The sequence below is a fragment of the Dipodomys spectabilis genome, unplaced genomic scaffold, assembly GCF_019054845.1.
Source record: "Dipodomys spectabilis isolate Male_0828 unplaced genomic scaffold, ASM1905484v1 ptg000207l, whole genome shotgun sequence".
Taxonomy (NCBI): Eukaryota; Metazoa; Chordata; class Mammalia; order Rodentia; family Heteromyidae; genus Dipodomys; species Dipodomys spectabilis.
The window spans coordinates 12,571,912-12,599,562 of NW_024870884.1; the positions used below are offsets into that span (position 1 = coordinate 12,571,912).

The 27,651-nt window shown below is 43.0% G+C and overlaps 1 long non-coding RNA gene across 1 annotated transcript; it reads right to left on the minus strand.

Annotated features, from left to right (window-relative positions):
• LOC122122372 lies at positions 1–27,520 on the minus strand. The gene is made up of 3 exons (XR_006150147.1): positions 27,410–27,520; positions 2,541–2,635; positions 1–280 (listed from the first exon to the last, which is right to left on the minus strand). It is a non-coding gene; the product is annotated as an uncharacterized LOC122122372 (long non-coding RNA).
• Positions 27,521–27,651: the final 131 nt, after the last annotated feature.

Sequence of the window (27,651 nt, forward strand, 5' to 3'; positions counted from 1 at the left end):
TTTGGGCCATCATAAGGACAGTAAAGCAGTAAGCACATGGCATGTCATCAAGTGCACCTCTCAGCTCTTCCTTCTGCCTGTGCTCAGATCTTTTCTGTTCTTAGAAATCTCCAAGATCAAGGCTAGAGTGACCACCAGGCCAACTTCTAGAACAGCATTAATAAACATTTAGATATTTATTTGAATATAAGTCTTTAAGAGTAACGATACTGACCAAATTTCAGAAACAAAAATGAGGCAGGTCTGTTGGTTCATCCTGTAGTCTCAGCTACTCAGGAAGCTAAAATCAGGAGGTTTGAAGTTAAAGGTTGGTGGGACTCTGTCTCAAGCAATAAAAAGCTGAGGTGACATGCATACAACTGTCTTCTCAGCTATACAAGAAGCATAAATAGGAGACTCACATTCTAGGGAAAAGTGCAATACTATTAAACAAATAATGAAGCAGAAAAGTCTAGAGGCATGGCTCAAGTGGTATAGCATCTGCCTATCAGGTGCAAGGCTCTGAGTTCAAACCTCAGTATCACCAGGCATAAAAATACATAAAACTGAGTCAGTAGCAGTTCAAAGTGTCCATCAAGAGATGAATATGTAGCATGGATGGCATATACATAAAAAGGAGTATTAAAGTCCTGGAAAAGCAAATTCTGGTACATTGTAAATGCATAAATCTTAAGGACATTGTGCTTAGTGTAGGACACTGTTCTCCAAAGGACAAATACTATTCGATTTCACTATGGGAGCTTCCTACAGTACTCCCATTCATAGAAATAGAATGGAGAATGGCATTTGCCAGGGACTGATGGGAAAATGCTCTAGGGAATGATTGATGGGTACCAACTTTGGGCTAAGCTTTGGGTTCTTGTTTTCCAGGTTAGTTTGCTTAAGATTATGTTTTTAAGACAAGGTCTTGATATGTAACCCTGGCTGGCCTCAAATTCATCATTCTCTAGTTCCAGCCTCTAGAGTGCTAGGAATGTTGCCATGCCCTGATAGGTTATTTTTGTTTTGTTTTATTTTTGCGATGTCTTGTTTTTTTGTTTTGTTTTTTTGGGGGGGTCCGGTCGTGGGGCCTGAACTCTGGGCCTGGGCGCTGTCCCTTAGCTCTTCAGCTCAAGGCTAGCGCTCTACCACTTGAGCCACAGCGCCCCTTCCGGCTTTTTTCTTTTTGCTTATGTGGTGCTGATGAATCGAACCCAGGGCCTCATGCATGCAAGGCAAGCGCTCTACCACTGAGCCACCTTCCCAGCCCCTTGTTTTTGTTTTTGTTTTTTTGGTGCTAAGCCTGGGGCTTGAAACTCAAGGTCTGGGTGCTGTCCCTGACCTTTATTATACTCTCAAGGATGGTGTTCTACTACTTAAGTCACAGCTCCACTTTTAGTTTTTTGCGTGGTTAACTGGAGATAAGATTTGCTCAGACTTTCTTGCTCAGGCTGACTTTTAACTACGATCCTCACATCTCAGCCTCCTGAGTAGGATTATAGGCTTTTGTGGGCCACCGATGTCCATCCGTTTTTTTGAGATTATTGAGGTGGGATTCTCACTATGCTGTGCAAACACTAGTCTTGAACTCCAGCTCCAGAGCTGCATTTTCACAAGATGAAAAGTGGTGCTGATGGCTGCCAATGACAGGAATGAACTTCATGCCACAGAGCCAAATACGCAGTACTTACCATGGAAAATTGATCTATTGTACCTGAAGGAATACTACTGAAAACTATCTGGACACCAGGATCCCCCACAGCATTGAGTGAATGCTCATGTGTACTCTATACTGGACAATGTCAATAAAGATTGGTGTGGATTCATTCCCTATTAAAAATGTGCCCTGTAGCAGGGGTGTTGATAACAGGAGAGGCTGGGTGTGTGACTGGAAAACCAGGAGATGTGTGTGTGTGTGTGTGTGTGTGTGTGTGTGTGTGTGTGTGTGTGTGTGTGTGTGTATTGAAAGTTGTCTGTACCTTGCTCATTTTCACTGTCTACACTACTCTACCTAGCCTCTTAACTAGCTTAAGCCTATAAACCCAGCTTCTCAGGGAATGGAGATCAGGTGAGTTATGGTTTGAGGCTAGTCCAGTCACAAACTTAGCAAAAACCCCATCTCAACAAATAAGCTGTGCCTGGTGGTACAAACCTATTAACCTAGGTATGCAGGAGGCATAGGTTGGAAGATCTTGTTTTAAGGCTAGCCTGCATAAAAGAGACCCTATCTGAAAAAATAACCTAAAAAAACAAACAAACAAAAAAGACTGGCCATGTGGCTCAAGTGGTAGAGCACTTGTCTAGCAAGTACAAACCTTAGTATCAAGGGCTGTGAATCTGATAAAGAAAACCCAGTCTGGCACATAACCTGTAGTCCCAGCTACTGGCAAGCATCACTTGAACCCAGGAATTCAAGACCAGCTTGGGCAACATAGACCCCCGTTTCAAAATACAAAAGAAAACATAAGCTGAGGAAAGGGGATTTTGAGAGGGGGCAGTTGCACTTTAGAAATGACTACCTCCCCCCCACCCCCACCCCATACCACTGGCCTGAGACTTACTTGTTGCAGCATTGAATTCCACTTGGTATGCAAAAACACTCCTCACATTTCTCTGTCTCCCAAATTGAGTTCAGTTCACATCTGGTTACTGCATACTGAAACAACACACAGGCATCAACAGCAGAGACCTAGTGTCATGCTTCAAGAATGGGGGCCAGTACCTACCACAGGAAAATAGATGATTTTACAGATATCCAAGAAAACGTTTCTATATTCACCCTAGTTGAATCCCAATGCATTCCATAACATTGATAATGTTTTTTTTCTTTTCTTCTTTTGTGCTAGTCCTAGGATATGAACTTGGGGCCTTGGCATTGTCCCTGAGCTTTTGTACTCAAGGCTAGTGTGCCCTACCACTTGAGCCACAGCTCCACTTCTGGTTTTTTTTTTTAGTTAATTGGAAATTAGAGTCTCAGACTTCCTGGCCTGGACTGGCTTTGATCCAAGATCCTGAGATCTCAGCCTCCTAAGTAGCTAGGATTACAGGAATGAGCCACCAGAGGATAGCTTGATAACGTTTCTAATAGCATGCTTGAATCCTTGAGATTGTATTTCAGAACACACATTTCAAGAATAAATAGAGCCCTCCTCTTTAATTTGGAAGATTCCTCCACTTCCTTTTACTTTGCAATGATGTGACTTTCCGTCCTGGGTACACACATGAAATGAGTTACTTAGACAATATTGTGGGCTGGTGCTATAGCTCAGTGGGAGAGTATGTGTTTAGCAAGCCCCAATTATAATTCCCAGTGTCAAAATGATCAAAACTGGGAGTGGGGGAAGGGGCTCGAAGGACTGACAGCATCAGATCTCCTGGGTTGGCCCTGAACATTGACCTCCTTTAGCTGCTTTCAGATATGCTTTTCAGAAGCTGCACTTTGACCAGAGCTTGGGCATGGTCATGCACATTAAAGCTAGTAAACCATAGTTCTCAACCCTAGCTGCATGAGAGGGGAGTCAATAAGGAGCTTTTAAATTCATGGCTCCAACCCCAGAAAGTCTGATACCTCTGGTCTTAGATGGAGCCTTATCACTGATAAAGTTTAAAAGTTCTCTAGGCATTTCTCATATAGTTAGAATTGAGACTATGGTATAGATTGGATAATTGAAGTCCTTCTTTTTACTCCATTTCCATATTTGCCCCTATCATACTTCCCAGGTAGAATAAAGGGCCAAGAGCCCTACTGGTTTAATATGATAACATATCCTAAAATAATACACAGAGAAAAGCTAGGACTTACCACCATACTGTCACATTACAGATACTAATCTGGATATAAAATAGAAATGTACATTGCATGAAATCATAAAGGTGGCGAGGACAAGACTGCCCAGGAGAGTTTTCTGTAATGGAAAGAAAAGATGGAGTAGAAAATGGGTGGATCCAGATGTTATGCTCCCCTGTCGTGTATAAAGACCTCCAGTAAATTCTCACAAGTAGGTCTGAAGGTGAAGTTTCTACCTATAGCTAACCTAGCCCAGGAACAAGACCAGCATAGATCACAAAAGAAAATCAGTAACAACAACAACAAAAAAAAACAAAAGGCATCAAAAATCACAGAACAAGTCAAGCACAAGTCAGTTTTGAGAGAATAGTTTGAGAGATCCTGTCAAGAATCAAAGCAGGTACAAGTTGTCATGTCGAAAACGAACTTTACAACTTTGGTATGGGGCGGAGGATTGGGTGGGGGAGTGGAGGGAGGCTGGGAAGGGATGTGAAGGGTAAACAAAGGAGGAGGCTACAATGCTTGATAGGAAATGTACTCATTATCTTGCCCATGTAATTGTAACCCCTCTGTACAGTATGTTCACAATAAAAAAATCATGGGAGAATATTTAGAATCTAGGCCTTTAAGAGATAGATGTAAACCACTTCTGGTCATATTTTATTGACTAGACCAGTGTTGGAAAATGACACTGAGCTAGTAACCCAGAAAGAGAAAGCACGTTTGGTGAATATCCAGCAGATTCCATTCCAATAATTTATTTTCACATTTTGTATTTTAGAGGGAAACAAAATAAATAAAAGAATATGCTTTCAATCAGATTGCAGCCAAGAATTCCTTGTACATCCCAGAAGATTAAGAAAAGTAAGGGAAAGGGCAGGTTAAGGGGAATAACAATGTTGAAGGGGGTAACACTGGTCAAGAGGCACCGCATTCATAAACTGCTTTGTTGAAATTATTTTCTTCCAGTGGAATGTCTTCATTTATATGTACAAGAATTTGTCAATTTTTTATAAATTAAATCTCAACTTTATGCAGTAAAAAAAAAAAAATCAAAGCAGGCCTGGAGGCCTGGCTCTAGTGGCAAAGGAAAAGCCTAGCAAGCACAAGGCTTCACATACAATCTCAGTACTGAAAAAAATCATCTCAGAACAACAATGATACTGTGCTTTTTATTGTAGAAGAAACTGTCTTTTCATTTTTATTGGATTCAAGAACTTTTTTGATTGTTCCTTTATTTCTTCAGTGATGCACTTGTCATTCAATAATGTGTTTGAATACTTTGTATAGTATTTTTTGCTGTTGAGTTAGAGTTTAATTCAATTATAGTGGGAGTTTATAAGGGTACTACATTTGCTGAAACGTGTGTTCTAGAGTATGACCCTTTTCTTGTTTGTTTTGCTTTTGTTTGTTTATGTTCTAGTTATGGGGCTTGAACTCTGGGCTTGGGCACTGTCCCTCAGCTCTTCAGCTCAAGGCTAGTTCTCTACCACTTGAGCCACAATGTCACTTCCGGTTTTCTGGTGGTTTATTGGAGATAAGAATCTCATAGATGTTCCTGCCTGGGCTGGCTTTGAACTTCAATCCTCAGATCTCCGTCTCCTGAGTAGCTAGGATTACAGTTATGAGCCACCAGCATCCAGCAAGAATGACCCCTTTTGGAGACACTCGATGGACTGCTCAGAGTGTGCTATGCCACTTTGGAAGAAAACACTAGATGTCTGCTGAGTCCATTTGGTCTATGGGGTCACTTAGTTCTGAAGTTTTTCTATTGATATTTTTGTTTGGATGATCTTTCTATTGGTGAGGCTGAGGTAGTGAAGTCTTCCATTGTTATTGTACTGAGAGCTGTCAATGCTTCTGGACTTACCAGAAGTGTTTGTTTAATGAACTTGAATGCACTGCTTTTTGGTGCATATACATTAACAACTGTAATTTCCCCCTTGTGAATCATTCACTTTATTAACATGAAGTGGCTGTTGCCTCTTCAGATTAATTTATTTTGAAATCTATTTTTTCAGATGGAAGTATAATTGTTCCTACCTGCTTTTGGCACCCATTTGCTTAGATTCTAATCCTTTTACCCAAGCCTGTATTTGTCAGAGAGATGTGTTTTTTATAGGCAATATATGGTTGGCTTGTCATTCTGTGTCTTTTGATCAGAGATTTAAAAATATTAACATTCAATATTGTATTGAAATATATTTCCCATTGCTTGTCATTTTATTGTTTTTATGGTACTTGCTTCTTTCCTGCTATGCTAATCTGGTAAGGTTTATCATTTCCTGTATTTTCCTGTTTTGTTTTGCTTTTTCTTCTGTGGATAGGATTTCTCTTAGTATCTTTTACAGTGGTGATTTAATAGTCATGAGTACCTTTAGCTTTCGTTATTCATGGAAGGTTTTCTTTTCTCCTTCAATTATGAAGGATAACATCTCTGTTTTTTACTTCTTTAGGTTGGCAATTATTATTCCTCAGGGCTTGAATTACAGCCTTCCATGCCCTTCAAGTCTTCTGTTATTCAAAAGGGTTGCCATTGTAAGTTACTTGCTGACTCTCTTGCTTTCAATATTCTTTATTCTGCATATTTAGTATTTAGTATTTACACCATAATATGTCAAGTCATGTTTCTTCTCTAACCATGTCTGTTTGGTGTTCTATAAGCCTGCTTCACATGCATGACCTTCTCTACTTGAGATTGGGGATTTTTTTCTGCCATTATTTTATTGAATATGTTATGAATTGATGGAGGAAAGGTGAACAAATGTGATTATAACCAATATACAGTATATAAAAATTGAACTTTGTAACCTAAGTGTAGGGATGGGCCAGAGGAAAATGGGGATAATGGTAGAAAAGGGGTGACATTGACTGAAAAGCGTTGTGCTCATGACCTTACTTATGGAATTGTAACCTCTTTGTACAGCCATTTACAATAAAATTGAAAGAAAAAGATGCTATAGAGTAGAAATGCGCATGTTCTAGCATCACCAGACATAAAGATGTGGCCTGCAGGTATGAATTCAGTTCCAAGCCAGACCCCTTATAGCAAGTGCACTCAGGAAATTGCAAAGCAAACCTGAATGGCAGATTATGCATTATACAGGAGAAGGTAATCATATCTACAACACCCTTAGAAAGATAATTGGCCCAGACTACATGGAGATTCATGCCAGCTCCACATTTCCTGCCCACCACCTACCTGAGGACATCATAGGCCCTGTGTGAGCAAGGTGATTGCAACATTTGCTGCCACCTGGAGAGAAGGAGTCAGTCATATCACCCTCTGCAGAACCTTTCCCAGGAAGAAGAGCACTGCACCCAGGCCTGGGCCCTTGGGGAGGAGGAAATGAGGAGACAGCAAATGACCACAGGACCACACTGTTGTCAACAGGAAATTTGGAAGGTCAAGCTCATTAGGAACTTGGAGGCAGTCAGGCTCTGGTAGTTCATGCCTGTAATTCTAGCTACTTGAGAGGCTGAGATCTAGCTACTTGGAAGCCAGCCTGGGCAGGAAAATCCATGGGAGTCATTTATTAGCTACAAAATCCCAGAAGTAGAGCTGTGGCTCAAGTGACAAGAGTGCTAGCCTTGAGCATGAAAGCTCACGGACAGTAGTGGTAAGACCTGAGTTCAAGCCACAGGACTGGAATGAAGGGGAAAAAAAAGGACTTGCAGTAATCCCACTTGCAGTGGGCCAGTATGGTGTCCTTGATCATTCCTCCCAAAGGCCAGATCTCACAAGTGACCCCAAAAAATGTTAGCAGATGAATATAGAAGTACATGTGATATCAAGGTATTAGTAAACCACCTTTCAATACTGGGAGCCATTACATCTGTACAACAGAGTCTCAAACTTTATAACAGAGCATCTCCAAATAATATGCTAGTTACTGTGGAAACAGTAAGGAGGAAATGAAACAGGAGGAGGAAAAGAAAGTCAGCAGTGCCTCAGAACCTTTCAAACCAGCCAATCATCATTGTGCTTGTGTGACAAATACGACATAGAGGCTCTTACAAGCACTACTTTTGGGTGACAGCAAGTTGGTTCCATTTGTAGATACACTCCAAAGAAACAGAAGACAAGGCCTACACAATTTCATTGTGGATTTCCCAAAGAAACAATGTAGAAGAGGTTAGTCAGCCTTGCAGTTTGTCTGTTTAAGAATGAAAAAGTGCTGTATGACAGTGGCTCACACCCGTCATCCTAGCTACTTAGGAGGCTGAGATCTGAGGATCATAGTTTGAAGCCATCTTAGGCAGGAAAGTCTATGAGACTCATCACCAATAAACTCCTTAGAAAAAAAGCCGAAAGTAGTGATGTGGCTCAAGTAGTAGAGCCCTAGCCTTGAGCAAAAGAGACTCAGGGACAGTGCCCAGGCCCAGAATTCAAGCCCAAGACCGGCAAAAAAAAGGAAGCCTGCGGGTGCAGGTGGCTTACACCTGTAATCTTAGCTACTCAGGAGGCTGAGATATAAGGACTGCAGTTCAAAGCCAAAGTAGGCAGAAAAGTCCGTGAGTTACTTATCTCTAATTAAGCACCAAAAAGCCAAAAGTAGAGCTGTGGCTTGAAGTGGTAGAGCATTAGTCTGAAGCACAAAAGTTCAGAGATAGTATCCAGGCCCTGAGTTCAAGCCCCACAATTGCCACCCACCCCCCAAAAAAATGAACTGGTTGTCAAGTACCAGTGGCTCACACCCATAATCCTAGCTATTAAGGAAGCTGAGAATTTCAAAGCCAGATCAGGCAGGAAAGTCTGTGAGACATATTTCCAAGTAATTATCAAAAAGCCAGAAGGGGAGCTGTGGCTCAAATGGTAGAGCACCAGCCTTGAATGAAAGGGACAGTGCCCTTGACCTCAAGCCCCAGTTCAGGCATACACAAGGAAAAGGAAACCCCAAAGCAACCACAACAACAATAACACTGAACTAAGGCAAGCTAATGTGTTTGATCAAAGGCTTCTATCAAAAGTTTTAAGTTAGTTGATACATCCTATGATGGTGCACATGGATTCAACCAAGCTACTTATCTACTGAAGTCCTCTCCATCATGAAATTTATTCAAGAGAAGAAATTAAGAAAATACTATTTGATAAATACCAGGTAAGGTTTATGTATCTTCAACTTATGTAGAAAAACATACATGAGGTCTGCTTTGGAGTAAAGGTATATAAAAGCTTTGGAAGTGGGGGAAGTTAGGGCTGTCCCGACTCTAATATATAACGACATGTTCTTCATGCCAGAGCACAGAAGAGAAAATTCCCTTAGCTCCAGAACAGGAGAAGAATAAATCTCACTTCACAGACAATAGAACAGACATATGAGCAATTTGTATGACCTGCTTGATAAAAGTTCCCATAATGAGGTACCTGTGCTGTTGCTGGGACTGGTACAAATAAAACATGCAATGGCAGGCACTAGTGGCTTATGCCTGTAATCTTAGCTACTCAAGAGGAAGAGATCTGAGGATCACAGTTTGAAGCCAGCCCGGGAAGTCCAATTAACCACCAAAAAGCTGAATGTAGAGGTTGGCTCAAGTGGTAAAGCACTAACCTTAAGTGAAAAAGGTAAGGGCAATGCCTAGGTCCTTTGTTTGAGCCCCAGTACTGACACAAAAATAAATAATAAAATATGCAATTAATTTTTAAGTCAATTGGTATCACCTACACTGGTTAAAAGTAGTGGGGTATGTTTGGGTTTCAAATTGAGTACTTTTAACACTTTCGTGCCTGACAGATTCTTTACTGACTGTCACAATCACTTGCAGATCTATTATTCTGAATCAGCGCATCTTCCCTGGGTTTCAGATCTGCCTATTGTTCCAGCAATTCTGTACCACTTGACTGAAGGAAATATGATTCAAATGGAGAAACGTTGGTTCTCACACTGCTGAAATGATGATGCTCTGTCAGGTAACCTGATGTCTCAACCCCCAGTGGGAGGCATCCATTTGTCGCTCATCAACATGGAAGGCTCACCAGGACAAGCTTTGCTTTGGGCTCTGTGATTTGCATGCAGCACACCTGGGAATGAATCGCCCGCTCTTTCACAGCAGTACCTTAGGGTTTTGCCACTGTAAATGGGTCTAATGTGATATGACAAGAGAAATTGGATACAAATTTACATTGTCATCTATGCTTGTTTTTTCACATGATGCATTTAGGGTAGGCAGTTTCCTTTGTGGTCTTTATTTTCACTATTTAAATTTGGAAATGATGCCAAAAAGTTTAACTTTTAATAAATGTGTTCTCTTTAGTAGTATATGTTGCATATATGCAGACAGATAATATGCTCACACATATACACATATGAATAAAAAGGTATAAATCATAGCCTCTTCATTTTCTAGCCCCAGCAGAAAGATTCTTTTTTTTGGGGGGGGGGGGTCCGGTCGTGGGGCTTGAACTCTTAGCCTGGGCGCTGTCCCTCAGCTCTTCAGCTCAAGGCTAGCGCTCTACCGCTTGAGCCACAGCGCCACTTCCGGCTTTTTTTTCTTTTTGCTTATGTGGTGCTGAGGAATCGAACCCAGGGCCTCAGGCTTGCAAGGCAAGCGCTCTACCACTGAGCCACCTTCCCAGCCCCCAGCAGAAAGATTCTAAGCAGTGACATCTTGGTGTTTGATGCACAGACATAGAGATTAGTTTGAAACCATTTTTATGAGTTTAAACACACACATATATTGAGTATTAAGAGGATTGATTTCCAACAGGAAATTGTGAGTTCAGATGATTTTGAATATCAAGTCTCAGCATCAATTACATATTTACTCTGCCCTTACACCCCCATATGCATTTGCCACTGACCTGAAAGCTCACAGGAAGAAGAATTCTCCCTCTGTTGGGTGGATTGCTAGGTACAGGCTATGTCTCTCATCTCATGCACCAAGAAACAGAGGCTCAGCAGCACCAGTTGAGACAGCCAGCTGCTGGAGCTGGCTTTCCTGATGGCCTGAAAAGAGCTCAGCAGGTCATCCCTGCAAGCCCACCAGGCTGGGGCTGGGGTCTGGTTTTGGAGCTGGATAGAATAGGGAAAGCAGACACGGGAAATAGGAGCAAGGAGTTCAGAAATAAACATTGTCAATTTAGTTGACTTGATGAGTAGTGCTTAGGTACCATATTCTTTTATTAACCTTCATGCTCCTCATGAACAATTACAAACAGTAGAGCAATGCCCCTGTAGAAGATTAACTGCCCTGGGGCAAATAAATGATATTCCTGTACTTGAAGAAACCACACAGAGAAAAAGGTAAACAGCTCTGGCAAGATTCTTATAGAATGATATAATAGTAAATGGCTCTGTACCCCTAGTTTGACCCTTTCTGTACTTAAAGACACACAAAGCACAAGAATAGAAATTACCAGGAAGACTTACACAAGAGTTAGTAGGCTGATCAACTTGTTTGTTTGATGTTAACCAGGTGGTCAGGGGAGACCATGTCAACCTCTGTCATAGACTAAAAAAAATTTCTTTTTGGTCCTAGGGCTTGAACTCAGGGCATGAGTGCTATTCCTGAGCTCTGAGCTCTTTCACTCAAGCCCAGCACTTGATCACTTGAGCCACAGCTCCACTTCTAGTTTTCTGGTGGTTAATTGAAGATAAGAGTCTCACAGATTTTCCTGTCTGGACTTGCTCTGAACTGTGATCCTCAGATCTCAACCTCCTGAGTAGCTAGGATTATAGGTGTGAGCCACCAGTGCCTGGCTATAGACTAATGTTTAATGGGCTGTTTTTAAGATTACCTTTGGAATGAAGGTTGTACCCTGGACACTTTCCCTGGATGCCTATGCAGCCAGGTGACAGTGGCTATGGCATATATCCCCACAGTGTCTGGGAACACTCTGATTGCAATAGATACCATCCATAGTGTGGGTTTCTCAACATCCTGCTTTCCACTCTAGACACACTGGCCTGGCCCTCATTTGTAGATCAAGCCTACCCCTCCCCAACCCCAAATAACTTGGGAGGAATAAAGCTTTGCTTTGGCTCATAGTTTCAGAAGCAGCAATTTAGCGTCATCTGATTCCATTGCCTTCAGCCCTGTGATGAGGTAGCTGCACTAAACTACTCATCTCACAGGAGCTGGGGTAGTAGATAAGAGAGATACAGAGAGGGACTAGGCTCCATTACCCACTTCAAGGGCCATAGGCACCTCCTAAATACCTCCTATATCGGAGAGCACCATGGGAATGAACCCAGCCTGCATCATATGGTTTATGGAGAACACATCTCATCCAAGCCATAATTCCAGCCTCCAGTCTGATGTTTCTTTCTTTCTTCTCAAAACCCCTTCCTAACCATCACCTCTGCATCTTTTGGCAGAGCCAAACGACCTTCTTCAAACCCAGAAGATATTCTTGACTTTTTGCCTCCCAAAGAGAGTGAGTATCCTACCCGCTCACCCCAGCACTTTGATCTCTTTTACCTCATCAGCTTTGTTTCTAGGTCCCTTACATGTCCAAATACATATCCACACGCATGCTCACACCCATTCTCAGAGGTCTCTCCATAAACAGCAGCCTCTGAAGGCTCAGTGCCCATGCCAACGCACACTGTATAGCCTGATCTTTTCAGTAATCTTTGGCAGGGACAGTTTGTACATTTGTTAGGGCCCTGTCATCTTGTTGGAAACCAACTCAAATAAGCATAAAAAAATGCTTGGCTGAAGTGTAAGGATCTTACCTGAACCACTTGCTGGATTAAAATTGTTCAAGCAAAGCCAACTAAAGAGATGGCCATTTCAATCTCTCTCTCTATTCATTCATGCCTAACCACTATTACTAGTCACTTCTAAACTGCAATAAAAAAAATTCACTTCCATATACAAAGTGTGTTAGTGGTAGCTAGAAGTTCAAAGCCAGCCCAGGCAGGAAAGTCCATGAGACTTTTACCTCCGATTAACCACCAGAAAACTGCAGAATGCAAGCTATGTCCCAGGAGCCCTGAGCTATCAAACATCACAGACACTGCATTCATACATATTTTCTGATCTGCTCCTCTAAGTACTGGCACTTGCCATCCTGACAGAGAATTGATCCTCATTTCGCCATGTGCTGAAGAGGATTCAGACCTGGTAAGAGTGAGTATGTGGCCCAAATTCTCAGACAATCCCATTCCCCCCTCCCTGCTCTGCAGTCTACCTTGACAAAATTAATAATTACATCTGACAGGTATTTGTCTCATCCCAGTGAGCGCCTATGAAGAAAGCTGACTTGAATATAACAAGTACAAGAACTGTTGACTCTGTTCTAAATTTCCAGGTTGATTTACACTTATTGGAATTCCTTCCTTCCTTCCTTCCTTCCTTCCTTCTTTGCTTCCTTCCTGCCTGCCTGCCTGCTTTCCTTCCTTCCTTCCTTCTTGCCTTCCTTCCTTCCTTCCTTCTTTCACTTTCTTTCTTTTTCTTTTTTTTTGGGGGGGGGGGCTTGAAATTAGGGCTTGAATACTGTCCTGAGCTTTTTCTACTCAAGACTAGCACTCTACCACTTGAGCCACAGCTCTACTCCCAACATTTTAGTGATATGGAGATAAGAATCTCATGGAGGGCTGGCACAGTGGCAGAGTAAGTACTAGAAGTGGCACTGTGGCTCAAGTGGTAGATCACTAGCTTTGAGCTGAAGAGTTGAGGGACAGCACCCAGGCCCAGAGTTCAAGCCCCATGACCAATAAAAAACAAAATCAAGGGCTGGGAAGGTGGCTCAGTGGTAGAGCGCTTGCCTTGCATGCCTGAGGCCCTGGGTTCGATTCCTCAGCACCACATAAGCAAAAAGAAAAAAAAAAGCCGGAAGTGGCACTGTGGCTCAAGTGGTAGAGCACTAGCCTTGAGCTGAAGAGCTGAGGGACAGTGCCCAGGCCCAGAGTTCAGGTCCCACGACCAGACCCCAACCCCCCCCCAAAAAAAAAAAACAAAAAAAAAAAAAAAAAAAAAAAAAAAAAAAAAAAAAAAAAAAACAAAATCAAAAAACCAGGCAAATGGGTGGTTTCTGGGTTGTTTGTAGAGTTGCTTTAAGCAGTAAATACAACATCCTTGACCAAATATCTTTAATCCACTTGATATAGAAGAAATGTCTTGGCCTTTGCCTGGATCTCCACCTTTCTCTGAGAGAAAAGCTGACTTTGTTTTTCAAGGTTCTTACTGGTTAATCTTGTTCACATTTCCTTTGCTCTGTCTCTTGCGTTTGTGTTTTATCTGTTGTAACCATATTCCTTTGGCAAAAGCTTTCTGATGTCTTACAGAAAATAAAAAAGAGGGGCTGGGAAGGCGGCTCAGTGGTAGAGCGCTTGCCTTGCATGCCTGAGGCCCTGGGTTTGATTCCTTAGCACCACATAAGCAAAAAGAAAAAAGTTGGAAGTGGCGGTTTGGCTCAAGTGGTAGAGTGCTAGCCTTGAGCTGAAGAGCTGAGGGACAGCGCTGAAGCCCAGAGTTCAGGCCCCACGACTGGACTCCCCCCCCCAAAAAAATGAAGAAAAAGAAAATAAAAAAGATAATTCATCAGTAGTCACCTGGATCCTATTTGTTGTTGTTGGTGGTGGTGGTGGTCATGGGTTTGAACTTTGTGCCTGGGCACTGTCCCTCAGCTCTTCAGCTCAAGGCTAGTGTTCTGCCACTTGAGCCACAGCACCACTTCTGGTTTTCTGGTGGTTAACTGGTGATAAGATGAAGTAGACTGCAGAGTGTCAGGGAATTTCCTTGCCGGGTTGGCTTTGAACTGTGATCCTCAGATCTCAGCCTCCTGAGTAGCTAGGATTACAGGTGTGAGCCACCGTCGCCCGACTCAAGTGCATTCTTTCAACACTATATACAGAGCCCATGTGGCCTGGGCATTTAGATGTCCTTCAACAGCCTAAGTGTTCCTGGGATAGCACCTGCTGTTCTGCAGGTGGCTCTCTTTTCCATCTCTGTTGTTTCCCTAGAACTGCAGAATCTCTAGCCTGGTACCACCAATGTTACCCTCTGTTGCAGCTTTCAGAATGTGAAGGTGAACGTGTCTTATTGTGGTTTAGGAGTGAATAGTAATAGCAACTAGACAGGAATGAATACAGATGGAGATCTGAGGATTGAGGCTCAAAGCCAACACAGACAGCAAAGTCTGTGAGACTCTTATCTTCAATAAATTATCACAAAAAAAGCCAAAAGTGGAGTTGTGGTTGAAGTAGCAGAGTGCTAGCTTTGAACAAAAAAATCTGAAGGCTAACAACAAACAAGCAAAAATTTCAACAAGATTCATGGTTCTGTTTTCATACATGTAGACAAACTACTTTGTTCATATTCATTTTTATTCACTCTTTATTAGACCTCTCTTCCTGTTGATACTCCTCCCTATTTTACTTTTCTGTCATTCTCTCTCATGGATGTGTGTGTGTGTGTGTGTGTGTTTATTGTACCAAATGGGTTTCACCATTTCACCAGGGGATTTCATATTTTCATATTTTTTTCAAAAAAATTCTTTCTTTCATCATCCCACCAACTCTCTTTTGATCAGCAGCTGTCACTGAGATTCTTTATGCCATCTTCATATCAACTGAGTCACATAACTTATAGAAGAACTTTTATTTTTCTTTTTGGTGCCATCCTGGCCCTCGAACTCAATCAGGGCTTGGGTGGTGTCCCTGAGCTTTTTTGCTCAAGGCTGTCTCTATATCATTTGAGCTGTAGCTCCCCTTCTGGCTTTTTGATTATTATTTGGAGATAAGAATCTTACTGATTTTCTGCCTGGCCTGGCTATGAGCCATGATCTTCAGATCTCAGCCTCATGAGTAGCTAGGATTACAGGTATGAGCCACTGGTGGCCAGCTTAGAAGAATCTCTGTGTGTGTGTGTGTGTGTGTGTGTGTGTGTGTGTGTGTGTGTGTGTGTGTGTGTGTGTGTGTGTGTGTGTGTGTGAAGTCACAGCACAGATATGGCAAAGGGGAAAGACTAGGTCCCTCAGCCTGTGCTAGTTACCCTAATGTTGAAGGTCCTTGGGGAAGCAGAGGACATAGGATCTGAGTCTGGCTGGTCACCTGGCAAACCAGGTTTCTGTTGGAGATGAAATAGACCTCATTGAATAGGAATGATAACAAGCATTCTGGAAGAGAAGCAACCAAAAGACCATAGTGGGGCCAGTTCACAAGGAAGGTCACCAGCCAGTTTGAGTCAAGAGTGAGTCACTGATTCACCTCAGGTACTGGTGCCCAACCAGCAGAAGAGGCCCATGAACACCAACAGACTTCACTCTGAGAAACAGAGACTAACACAGACACTACGGAAAATTCCTGTACTCTTGATAAAAGATATAGTGAGTGTCCTATATCGTTCCCTGACCTTACACCTAGAATTGGACAGATGAAGGGAGGAGCAAAGAAACAAGCACATAAATAGTGCCAATCTCCATGGAAACACTATGGGGAAGGAAACTATTTGTGACTCCTCCTAAAGGCTGTTTCTGGCTAATCTATACATCCTTAGCATGCCATGGAGATCAGGAGAGATGTCTACCGAATGGCTGAGATGGGATTTGTTACCATTCCAATGTGATGGGAGCTCGAAAATACAGTGAAGATAAAGTAAATCTAGATCCAGGTACAGTAGTGCACATCTGTAATCTCAGCTAGTCAGGAGGGCAGGAGCAGGAGGATGCCAAGTTCCAAGTTAGTCTCGGGAAAGTTAGCAAGATGGCATCTCAAAAATACAAAACCAAACCAAAGGACCAGGATGTGGGATCAGGCAAGCACTCCAATGCTGTGGTTCTCATGCCAGAGACAACCCAGTTTCAGTGTATTTGTACTTAAACTTTTCTTGCTGTCACAAATTAAATGGAGCCAGGATAAAAGCCTGGTATCTCTTGCTTCCATTTTGTTTGTTGTCCTTTTAAGCTATTTCTTTGCAGTCACCCTGTGTTCCAAGAAAGACAGGACTGATTGATAAATACCTTTAAAATGATCCCTAAGCAAGAGCAGAACCTTGCAGGACAGATCACACCCAGATGAAGATGATTGCTGCTAATGGTCAGGCTGCACCCTGAACTGGAGAAATTATCTCATGGGAACTATATGGTGCTCTTTGAATGATGACAAAGGTAACTTCTCAGGAACCCAGGGAATCAGAATTGAGATCATGGCCAGGCAGGCCAGAGCTGCAATGGGAACTCTTGAATTATGCATGTTTGCCACCTGCCCCTAATCCTTTCTCTACTTAAACCCAATGCTCATGTCTGTGCTCTGAAAAGGTATAAGGAGCTGTCTTCCCATGACATGCCTGTGGCACATAATCTCCTTTCTTTGCTGTATTTCTTTCTCAATCAACCATCCTGTCATTCATGTTCAAGTCTTGCCTGAGTTCTTCTCAAGCTGGATACAAGGATGGGGGTTGATTAGCTGCACTGAGTTTCTTGTAAACTAGGCCAAGTGCTCTGTTCCATGACACCCACAATATATCCCATCATGGGATCAAACCCAGTCACCTGTATTTTATTTCTGTCTCCTTTCCTACTTGTGCACTCCAAAAAAAATTAAATGAAAAATCCAATAGAAACATTTCCTGATCTGTCATAAAGTCAAAAGGAAGAGGAAGTATGGTAGATAAATATTTAATCTGCTCTACATTCAAAAGGAGGTAGGCCTGGGATCAGATAAGCACTTCATAAATGTTTACTCTGTCCAGTAGTCAAAGGAAGAGTGATTACAGTAGGTTAATAAAGATATTATATGAGGGAGATTAAATATGCTGTGTCTATTTCCCCGAAATTAACTGCTTGGTACTGTATTTACAAGCATTAGCTTCTGAAAAGTTTGTCCCTCCTCCTGCCTCCTCTGGTGCCCTGGACTCAGGGCAGGCTGCTCTCCGCAGGGACTCAGAAATAGATTTGTTTCAAAATGGACTCCCACAGCCCATGACACAGGACTGAGTCCTAGACATGGGTTCCTGAGAGAGAGGGCACCATTCCACTACCTACAGCTCTGGAGGGAAGGATACAAGACAATGGAAACTCAGCTAAGTAGCTGAATCTTGGCCCAGAAAAGAAACTGTTTCTATTTCTTGCAGGGGTTAGTAAAAGCAAGGAGGCCTTGGAAGGTCCCCATATCTCAATGCATAGTAACCATTAAATTCCTGGGCAGACATGGCACCAGCCCTATCTCCTAGGCTCCCATGGAGGACACCCACTAGTGTCCCTAAGCCAAGCAGGGTTTTCAGGCCTGTTAGGGCCTTGTAGTGAGGCTGTAGCTCTCACATGTATTTCCATACCCTTTCTGACCTGCAGCCTAACATATCACAGACATTAAGGATTGAGGTTCAGAGCCAGCCTGGTATAAAAGTCTATCTCCAATTAACTAGCAAAATGCCAAGTTGTGGAGGGACAGAGGAGCAGACTAGACAACCTGAGTTCAAGTGCTAGAGTTGATACAAGACAGTGTGCACGCACACACACGCGCGCGCACACACACGCGCGCACACACACACACACACATACACACACACACACACACACACACACACACACACAGACTCATGGTTAGCTATTACAGCCTAATGTGGAAAGAGTTCTAGTTATCTGTTAATACAATACTTATGCTTATTTCCTACCTCTTAGCTTATTTAGGCCTTGGATTTTAACTTGTTTTTGTTCTCATTTCACCTATTCCTCTGCTGTCCTGCCTCACTTAACACTTTGCAAAATAAAATAGTTCAGTTAAATATTTTTATTAAGGAGTTGTGCAAAGGGGTCATAATTCCATAAGTCAGGTTATGAGTACAATGTTTCTTGGACAGTGTCACTCCTTCCTTCACTTCCCCCTATTTCCTCCCTCCTGCCCCTACCCACATATTACACAGTTAAATAGTTTTAAGAATCTACCAGATTAGAATGGTTAAAAACCAAGCTTTGGGAGCCAGGTGGTATGGATTGAAGACCTTTCCCTATCTCTTATGTGCTGTATGACTTTAAACAACATACCCACTCCATGGCTATATTCTTTACCTTAAAACAGACAAACTCAAATCTTGTAGACTGGGGCATTCCATAAAGTAATTGCACTGTATTGGAAAGTCTCAAGGTCATGAAAGTAGATGAAAATGTGATAGGTAATGGATCTCAGTGATGTCAGAGCAGAAAGAGGACACAGTGGTATTTTAGGAATTCCCCTGCCATTGACCCCCAGAGTTCTGGCACTTCCCAAATAAATCTGTCTGAAAATGCTCATCTCTGGGTCAGCTCACAGGGGAACAAAAACTAGGTCATTTCATTTCATTTCTGTAAAGCACAAAAATAGGAGTAACCCATAATGTTAGAAATGATGCTGGTTACCCTTAGATGAGAGAAAGATTGAGACTGAATAGGGCCAGAAGTGGCCTCTTATGGTATTGCTTGCATCTTAATCCAGGCACTGGTTATGTAGATTCAGTCCATTTTGAAAATTCATAGTTCAGTACCATTACAATGGGTGCGCTTTTCTGTAGACATTTCTTACGTAACTCTGTTGCTTTTTAAGAATTATGTCAGGAAATGGGAATGAGGTTTTTTTCCCCTTTATTGTTGCTTTTCTTTTCTTTTTGCTTCGTTTGTTTGTCCGTCTTTGGGATGGTAAGGGAAGACACAGAAATGAAGGGACAAGGGGTGAACAAATGCAACAGTGGTACTCACTAGACACTGTTGAAAATGAACTATACAACTTGTGGATGGGAACATGAGGGAAAAACTGGGAGAGTGAGAGAAGGGGTGACATTGTCCAAAAAGAAATGTAGTCATAGCCAGACACTGATGGCTTGCATCTATGATCCTAACAATCAGGAAGCTGAGATCTGACGATTGCAGTTCAAAGTCAGCCCAGGCAGCAAAGTCTGTGAGACTCTTAACTCTAATGAACTACTCAGAAAAAGCCAGAAGTGGCACTGTGACTCAAATGATAGAGGCTAGCCTTGAGCAAAAGAAGCCCAGGGACAGTGCCCAGACCCTGAGTTCAAGCACTCAGACCAGCAAGAAGAAAAAAGGAAGGAAGGAAGGAAGGAAGAAAGAAAGGAAAGAAGGAAGGAAGGAAGGAAGGAAGGAAGGAAGGAAGGAAGGAAAAGAAGGAGGGAGGGAGGGAGGGAGGGAGGGAGGGAAAAAGAAATAGCTGGGCGCCAGTGTCTCACACCTATAATCCTAGTTACTCAGGAGGCTGAGATCACTGAGATCTGAAGATCACAGTTTGAAGCCAGCCTGGGCATGAAAGTCCATGAGACTCTTATCTCTAATAAACTACTCAGAAAAAAAACGGAAGTGTCACAGTGGCTCAAGTGGTAGAGTGCTAGCTTTCAGCACAGAGACACTCAGGGACAGAGCTCAGGCCCTGAGTTCAAGCTCAGGACCGGAAAAAAAAAAAAAAGTACTCATTACAACTTATGTAACTGTAGCCCTGTAGCCCCTCAGCACATCACCTTTATAATAACAATAAAAAAAAGTATTTTAAAATAAGAACTCTATCAGTTTCTGTTTCATTTTGTTTTCTACAGAGAGGAATGGTAAAAATTCTTATTCATTGGCTCTTATAGGAAGACTAGGATAATACATTCACAAGAAGAAAAACATCAAATTATTTTCACAATTTTTTTCTGATTTCACAGTTATTTTTTCACAGTTATTTTGATTCACATTTTTGTCTTATTTCCATAAACTAAGAAGGGATAAAGACTAAGTTGATGAGAAGTTGGGCCTGGTGACCAAGACAAGATAAAAAAAGAGAAGAGATCAAGATGGCTTAATAAAACCAAGCACTAGTGGCTCACACCTGTACCCCTAGCTACTCAGGAGGCTAAGATGAGAGAATCACAGCTCAAAGCAGCTTGGAGAGGAAAGTTTGTGAAACTCTTACCTCCAATTAATCATCAAAAGCTGGAAGTGGGGCCGTGACTCAAGTGGTAGAGCACTAGTAGAGCAGAAAAGTCTAAGAGACAGTGCCCAGGCCTTCAGTCAAGCCCAGGTCTGGCATATACTCTTAAAAATATACTTAAAAGAGATAAAAGGAACCAGGAGACACCAAAAAATAAAAAGATTATGACCAGAATACATGTTTTTCTCTTCATACTTTCAGAATGGGTTATAGGGACTCCACTCCAAAACTTGGGAGCCTAAGCTTTCATGAAACAACCACCGTATACACCCTCTACATTAAACAAAGAAAAATTCCTAAAATCTTATTTCCTACTCAATGAAGTTCGGTCTAAGAAAACTTTGGGGCTGATCCCAGTTCACAAAAGGCAGTATGCCTTTTTTCACAGTGTCACGTCTCCATCTTGTGGCCTGTTAGGATAGTATAGACAAAGGGCTCAAGATTGACAGCCGATACAGGTGGACCCATGGCAACAATGAAATGTAAAAGATGTTATGTCGAAAAACGAACTTTACAACTTTGGGGGGGGGGTGGAGATAAGAAGGGATCGTATGGGGAAAACAAAGGAGGAGGCAACAATGCTTGATAAGAAATGTACTCATTACACGTTGCCCATGTAATTGTAACCCCTCTGTACGATATTTTCACAAAAAAAAAAAAAAAAAAAAAAAGAGAAAGGAGCCAGAGCTGGTGGCTCACGCCTGTAATCCTAGCTATTCAGGAGGCTGAGATCTGAGGATTGCGGTTCAAAGCCAGCCTGGGCAGGAAAGTCTATGAGACTCTTATCTCCAATAAACCACTAGAAAACCAGAAGTGGCACTGTAGCCCAAGCGGTAGAGCGCTCGCCTTGAGCTGAAGAGGGCAGGGACAGCGCCCAAGCCCAGAGTTCAAGCCCCAGGACCGACCAAAAAAAAAAAAAAAAAAGAAAGGAAAAAAAGAAAAAAAAAAGATTGACAGCCAAGGCCCAGAGGCCACTTCCTGCTGGCACCTGTCCTGCAGTTTGAGGGTTATATCCATGCCTCAGATTGGAAGAAAGGCAGGGAGGAAAATACAACCGCTCTGTAAATTCACACTACACTGGACTGAGCAACAGCATTTATATTACAGACAAGTTTACTATCACTATGTGATTTATAATCCTTTGCAGCTGTTCCTATTATTAAATCTTCCCTGTAGGTATTAAGCATCCTTAAAAAAAAAAAAAGACTAGTGCTGGTGACTCACACTTGCAATCCTAGAAACTTGGGAAGCTGAGTTCTGAGGATTCAGATTCAAAGCCAAAAAAGCTCAACAACAGCACCTAGGCCCCTTAGTTCAAGCCCCAGCATTGTCCCTTTCCCCCCAAAAGCCTCCAACTAACACACAAAGCATATTTAACAAAGTCCAGACTGACCTCTTATAAATCAAATTGAACTTTGTGTGTGTGTCTGTTCTGCCCTGTGAGTCACAGGCTTTGGGGTGATTAATTCAAGTTAAGAGTCACAGACTTTCTGTCCCAGCTGGCTTTAAATCTTAGATCTTCAGATCTCAATCTCCTGAACAGCTAGGATTACAGGCATGAGCCACCAGAACCTGGCTTAAATTGAACTTTTACTGCATCAACACTAAAAGACTTATTGTGATAAATTATGGAAATGATAAATTCAAATCACTTATATGTATAGACATGCACATACATCTATCTACTCTAGCTTTAGGTCAGGCACTGGTGGCTCATGCTTGTAAATCCTAGATACTCAGGAGGCTGACATGGAAGGCTTCAGGTTCAAATCCAGCCCAGGCCGGAAAGTCTGTGATACTCTTATCTCAAATTAACCACCAAAAAGCCAGAAGTGAAGCTGTGGCTCAAGTGGTAGAGTATTAGCCTTGATCACAAAAACTCAGAGACTGGGGGCTGGGAAGGTGGCTCAGTGGTAGAGTGCTTGCCTTGCATGCTCAAGGCCCTGGGTTTGATTCCTCAGCACCACATAAGCAAAAAGAAAAAAGCCAGAAGTGGCGCTGTGGCTCAAGTGGTAAAGCACTAGCCTTGAGCTGAAGAGCTGAAGGACAGTGCCCAGGCCCAGAATTCAGTCCCCACGACCGGACCCCAAAAAAAAAAAAAAACCTCAGAGACTGTGCCCAGGCCCTGAGTTCAAGCCCCAGAACAGGCATTAAGAAAAAGGAACATAGTTTTGCTGTGACATTTATAAGAGTATAATTTTGAAATTTAGATCTGTGCAAGCTTGGGGGTAATGAAGAGAGATGTCAGGGCCTCAAATATGATAGGCCCCAATGCACCATATTCTTGGCCTGAGATAAGAGTCTACAAGATATTCTTAAAGCTCTTCCTCTTAACCTGCAGATGAAAAACATTAGTGACTACATAGTTGTGCTTGAAACCATGGAGGAGAGGAATTGAGAGCACAGAAACAATGAGGTCCCCCCAACCCCAACAAGAAGTTGATGAGAGGTCATGGGAGCAGCAAAGATCCAGGTAACACAAGGCTTGCATGGAAATGCTACCAAGTTTCAGGGCTCAGGTGGAGAATTCTAAGTCGAAAATTTAGTGGTAGAATGGAGAAGTTCCAGGCACCTGAAGAAGGTCACTGCCACTTCAATGTGGGGGTGGGGAATGTAGAATATCTGTTATAGTCTGTTACAGGCAAACCATTTGCACATGTGTACAAAGAGGTCCATGAAGAATATCTTGGCAGCTCCGCTTGTACCAGTAGGGTACTGCCAACAATTGAAATGTCCATCAGTGGGAGAATAACTAAAGAACCATAGCATATTTGTTCAGCAGCACACTCTACAGAAATTAAACTGAGGAATAAGGTTTTTTTTTTTTTTTTGCCAGTCCTGGGGTTTGAACTCAGGGCCTGGGCTCTGTCCCTGAGCTCAAGATTACTGCTCTACCACTTGAGCCACAGCACCACTTCCAACTTTTTCTGAGTAGTTCATTGGAGATAAGAGTCTCACAGACTTTCCTGTCTGGGTTGGCTCCACATTGTGATCCTCAGATCTCAGGCTCCTGAATAGCTAGGATTATAGGCCTGAGCCACCCCGAAGGTCATGGGTTAGTGTTAAGCTAATTTTATTTTTAATGCAATTATCTATGTATTATTGGTTGAATGGGTCTGAGTAAGGATCAGGTTCTTTCACCTCTAGATGTGCTGGCCTTTATGTAGATGGTAGATTTGCTAATCTAGATCTGGCCAATGGATGTGCTGTGTAGACTTGCAGCTCACCAGTCCATGCACAATAGGGATCAATGACCTTCCTTTCCCTCTCCCCCATAGTCTTTGCCAGAGGCCAAACTCTGAGGAAAGAAGAGGGTCTGCCATAAGTGTGCTGTGGATGGGTGGCAGTGGCATATACTCCTGTCTAAGCAGATTTCCAGCACTCTGTCAAGTCCAAGTATCTATGGGGAAAGCCTCCTTTTATGATATAGAGAAAAATGGTGGGGTTAGATTTCAGGGAAACAATGAGCTTTCTAGTTTCTAATCTGTTCTGCGACCTTTCTGGAGAGATCTTACATATAACACCTAGAAAAAAGGAGTGAAATCCCTTGGTCCAGTTTAGCAATTAAAAACTGAAAACATGCTGTGCACCAGTGGCTCACACCTGTAATCCTAGCTACTCAGTAGGTTGAGATCTGAGGATTGCGGCTCAAAGCCAGCCCAGGCAGGAAAGTCCCTGAGACTCTCATCTCTAATAAACCACCAGAAAATCGGAAGTGATGCTGTGGCTCACGTGATAGAGCACTAGCCTTGAGCACAAAGAGGCTCAGGGACAGTGCCCAGACCTGAGTTCAAGTCCACAACCAACAACAACAACAAAAAATTGAAAACACCAGCAGAGTGCCTTCTTAGATCAATGTATTCTTTTTTTTTTTTTTTTTGGGTCCGGTCGTGGGGCCTGAGCTCTTCAGCTCAAGGCTAGCGCTCTACCACTTGAGCCACAACGCCACTTCCAGCTTTTTTTCTTTTTGCTTATGTGGGGCTGAGGAATTGAACCCAGGGCCTCAGGCATGCAAGGCAAGCACTCTACCACTGAGCCACCTTCCCAGCCCCCTAGATCAATGTTTTCTAATTAGTGGACATAATGTACGTATTTTGTTACTTAAAACTCCTTTATTTTAAATAAATGGCTTATCTATCTTTCTGTTTGACAAACTGAAAATGCCTAGGTTCAAACCCTAGCTGAGGGACTTAAAAAAGACATCCTTCCTCCCCTTGCAGAAGGGGGGATCATGTTGGAGCTCTGTCTCACAGGACTTGGGAAGGAATCATCACCCTGACAGTTACTGGCCTTGTGGTTACTGCTTTTCTCCAGGCTGGAAGAAAAAGGTTCACAGCACACATCAATTGTTTCTGCTCTTCTGCATCCCTTCTGCCTTTTTTTTTGGCAGCAACAGTAATTTTTTTTTAAGTAATCCACTTGTCTCCCTTTTATGTGAAGTACCAACTAGCAGACTGGAAATAAAGACTAAGCAAAGTCAAATTCTCTTTCTCTTTTAGGACTTTAAAACTTCAGAAGAGAACCCCAGCGCTGGCAATTCATTCCTGTAATCCTAGAAACTCAAGAGGCTGAGCTCTGAGGCTTATTGTTTGAGGCCAGCCGGAACAGAAAAGTCTATGAGACTATCTCTAACCAGCAGCACAAAGCCAAAGTGGAGCCCTGCAGCTCAAGTGGCAGAGCACCAGCCTTGAGTGAAGAAGCAAAGTGAAGATGCAAGGCCCTGAGTTTAGTACTGACACATGCACTAGTGAACACAGACACCGACACACAGACAGACAGACAGACAGACAGACAGACAGACACACACACCCCACACACAAGGAAATTGATCAAGGATGAGTATGAAGATTAAGAATAGATAAAGAGTGCTAATTTGTGTTGAGGTACAGGAACGTAGAAAGGGCCACATTGGATGGATTCCCTATGTTAGGGAGCACAGGTGAAGTCTACAGGAGTTGAAGGATAATATCACTAGGCTCTGGGCACAATAAGTAAAATAATGCTGAGGGTTCAACAGAGAACAGAGTGTATGGAGGAACTGAAGCTTGAGCTACTACTGGAAAGGACGAGTGAGGCCTGCAAGTTTAAGAGGCTGCTCGATTACAGTTCAGACTCAAACATCACAAAGTTTCAGGTAAAAGTTCAGGTTTCCAGGCATGGTGGTGCACATCTGTAATTCTTCCAGCACTTGAGAGGTGGAGAAAATAGGATTGAAAAGTCCTAGGTCAAACTGGGCTATATATGGAGACCTTGTCTAAACAAATAAAAGAAAGTATAAGGCATGCAGTGTAGATGATGATGTGGATTAAGCACATTGATGTCAGGTTCATCCATATGGCCACTGTATATGTCTATGATGGTAGATGAGATGCAAATTTGTGTAAGTTTGGAAATGGGCTCAACTCAGTTTTCACAATCAAAAGCAAGTTCTTAATCTTTCTCCCCTGTTCCCCCTCCTTTCTTGTTTTGTTCTGGGAGCCTGAACTCACCATTAAGATTTAGGTGTGAGCCACCAGCACCCAGCTGTTGTCTGCCTGCCAGCCCCCCTCTCCCTCTTCCCCGCCTCTCTCATTCTCCCTCTCTTTTCCCTTCCCTCCTCTCTCCACCTTTCTTTCTCTTTCTTTCCTTTTTTCTTGTGCCTGTCCTGGGGATTGAACTTAGGGCCCGGGCACTATACCTGAGCTTTTTTGCAGGCTAGTGCTCTACTACTTGAGCCACAGTTCCATTTCAACCTTTCCTGGTAGTTACTTGGAGATAAGAGTCTCATGAACTTTCTTGTCTGGTTTGCTTCAGATGTCAGCCTCTTGAATAGCTGAGATTACAGGCATGAGTAATCAGCACCTAGATGTTGTTTCTTAATGAATGTGAGGGCTGGGAGGATCCTGGTTCTGCTTCTTTACTAGTCGTCTAGCCATAAATAAACCGATCTTTTTCTGTCCCTCAGTTTCCTCACCCACAACATGGAGATAAAAGTCTCAAACTCAGGGGCTGGGAAGGTGGCTCAGTGGTAGAGCGCTTGCCTTGCATGCCTGAGGCCCTGGGTTCGATTCCTCAGCACCACATAAGCAAAAAGAAAAAAGCCGGAAGTGGCGCTGTGGCTCAAGTGGTAGAGCGCTAGCCTTGAGCTGAAGAGCTGAGGGACAGCGCCCAGGCCCAGAGTTCAGGCCCCATGAGCTGAGGGACAGCGCCCAGGCCCAGAGTTCAGGCCCCATGACCGGACCCAAAAAAAAAAAAAGTCTCAAACTCAGAGAGCTATAGTGATAAACTATTACATAGCACGTGCTAAGTACTGAGAATACCATGTCAGTTCCTATTAATGAAAAGCTTAATATACAAATGAATGAAATACTTTAGGAGTAAAGTTATAGAAATATAGAAAACAAGGTGCCTGGGTAAATGGCAAGGTTTAGGGTGCAGACTCTATGCCAGATGGTTGGCTAGCTGCTTTACAAATCCTGCCACATCCTAGCAAGATACATGTCTTCATCTGAGAAATCATAATAGAGTTAAATAAGCTGTTCGGGGCTCACCTAAGTAGAAACAAGTTGGAGTTATTTTAAAAAGTTGGTTTGGCACAAGAGCAACTGGGAAAGGAGCCCTCAAGGCGGGGGACACCACCACAGCCTCAACAAGGGGTAGTGGGGAGCTGGGAGGTCAAGGATGGATTCACACGGTGTTTATTCCTGTCACAAGGCAAAATTTGGCCTTGAAAAATGAGGACAACACCGAGATGTACGTGAGTTGAAACCTAGCAGATCACCAGGCCCAGGAATCCCAGTTGGGTCAGCGTATCTCCACTTACTAAGTAACGTAACTGCCCGATGCTGGCAGGTCTCATTCCGTGGACCCAGTGTCCACGCGTGACTGAGCCGTAAAGCACTCTCACGGCGTCACAGCACTGCGCTCGACCTGCGCTCCGCCCGCGCTCTGCCCCGGCGCCACGTCCCCCGAGGCTCCGCCCCCGCGTCCTCCGAGGCTCCGCCCCCTCGTCCTCCGAGGCTCCGCCCCCGGCGCCGCAGAATGCGGCCAACTACCCGCCAGGGA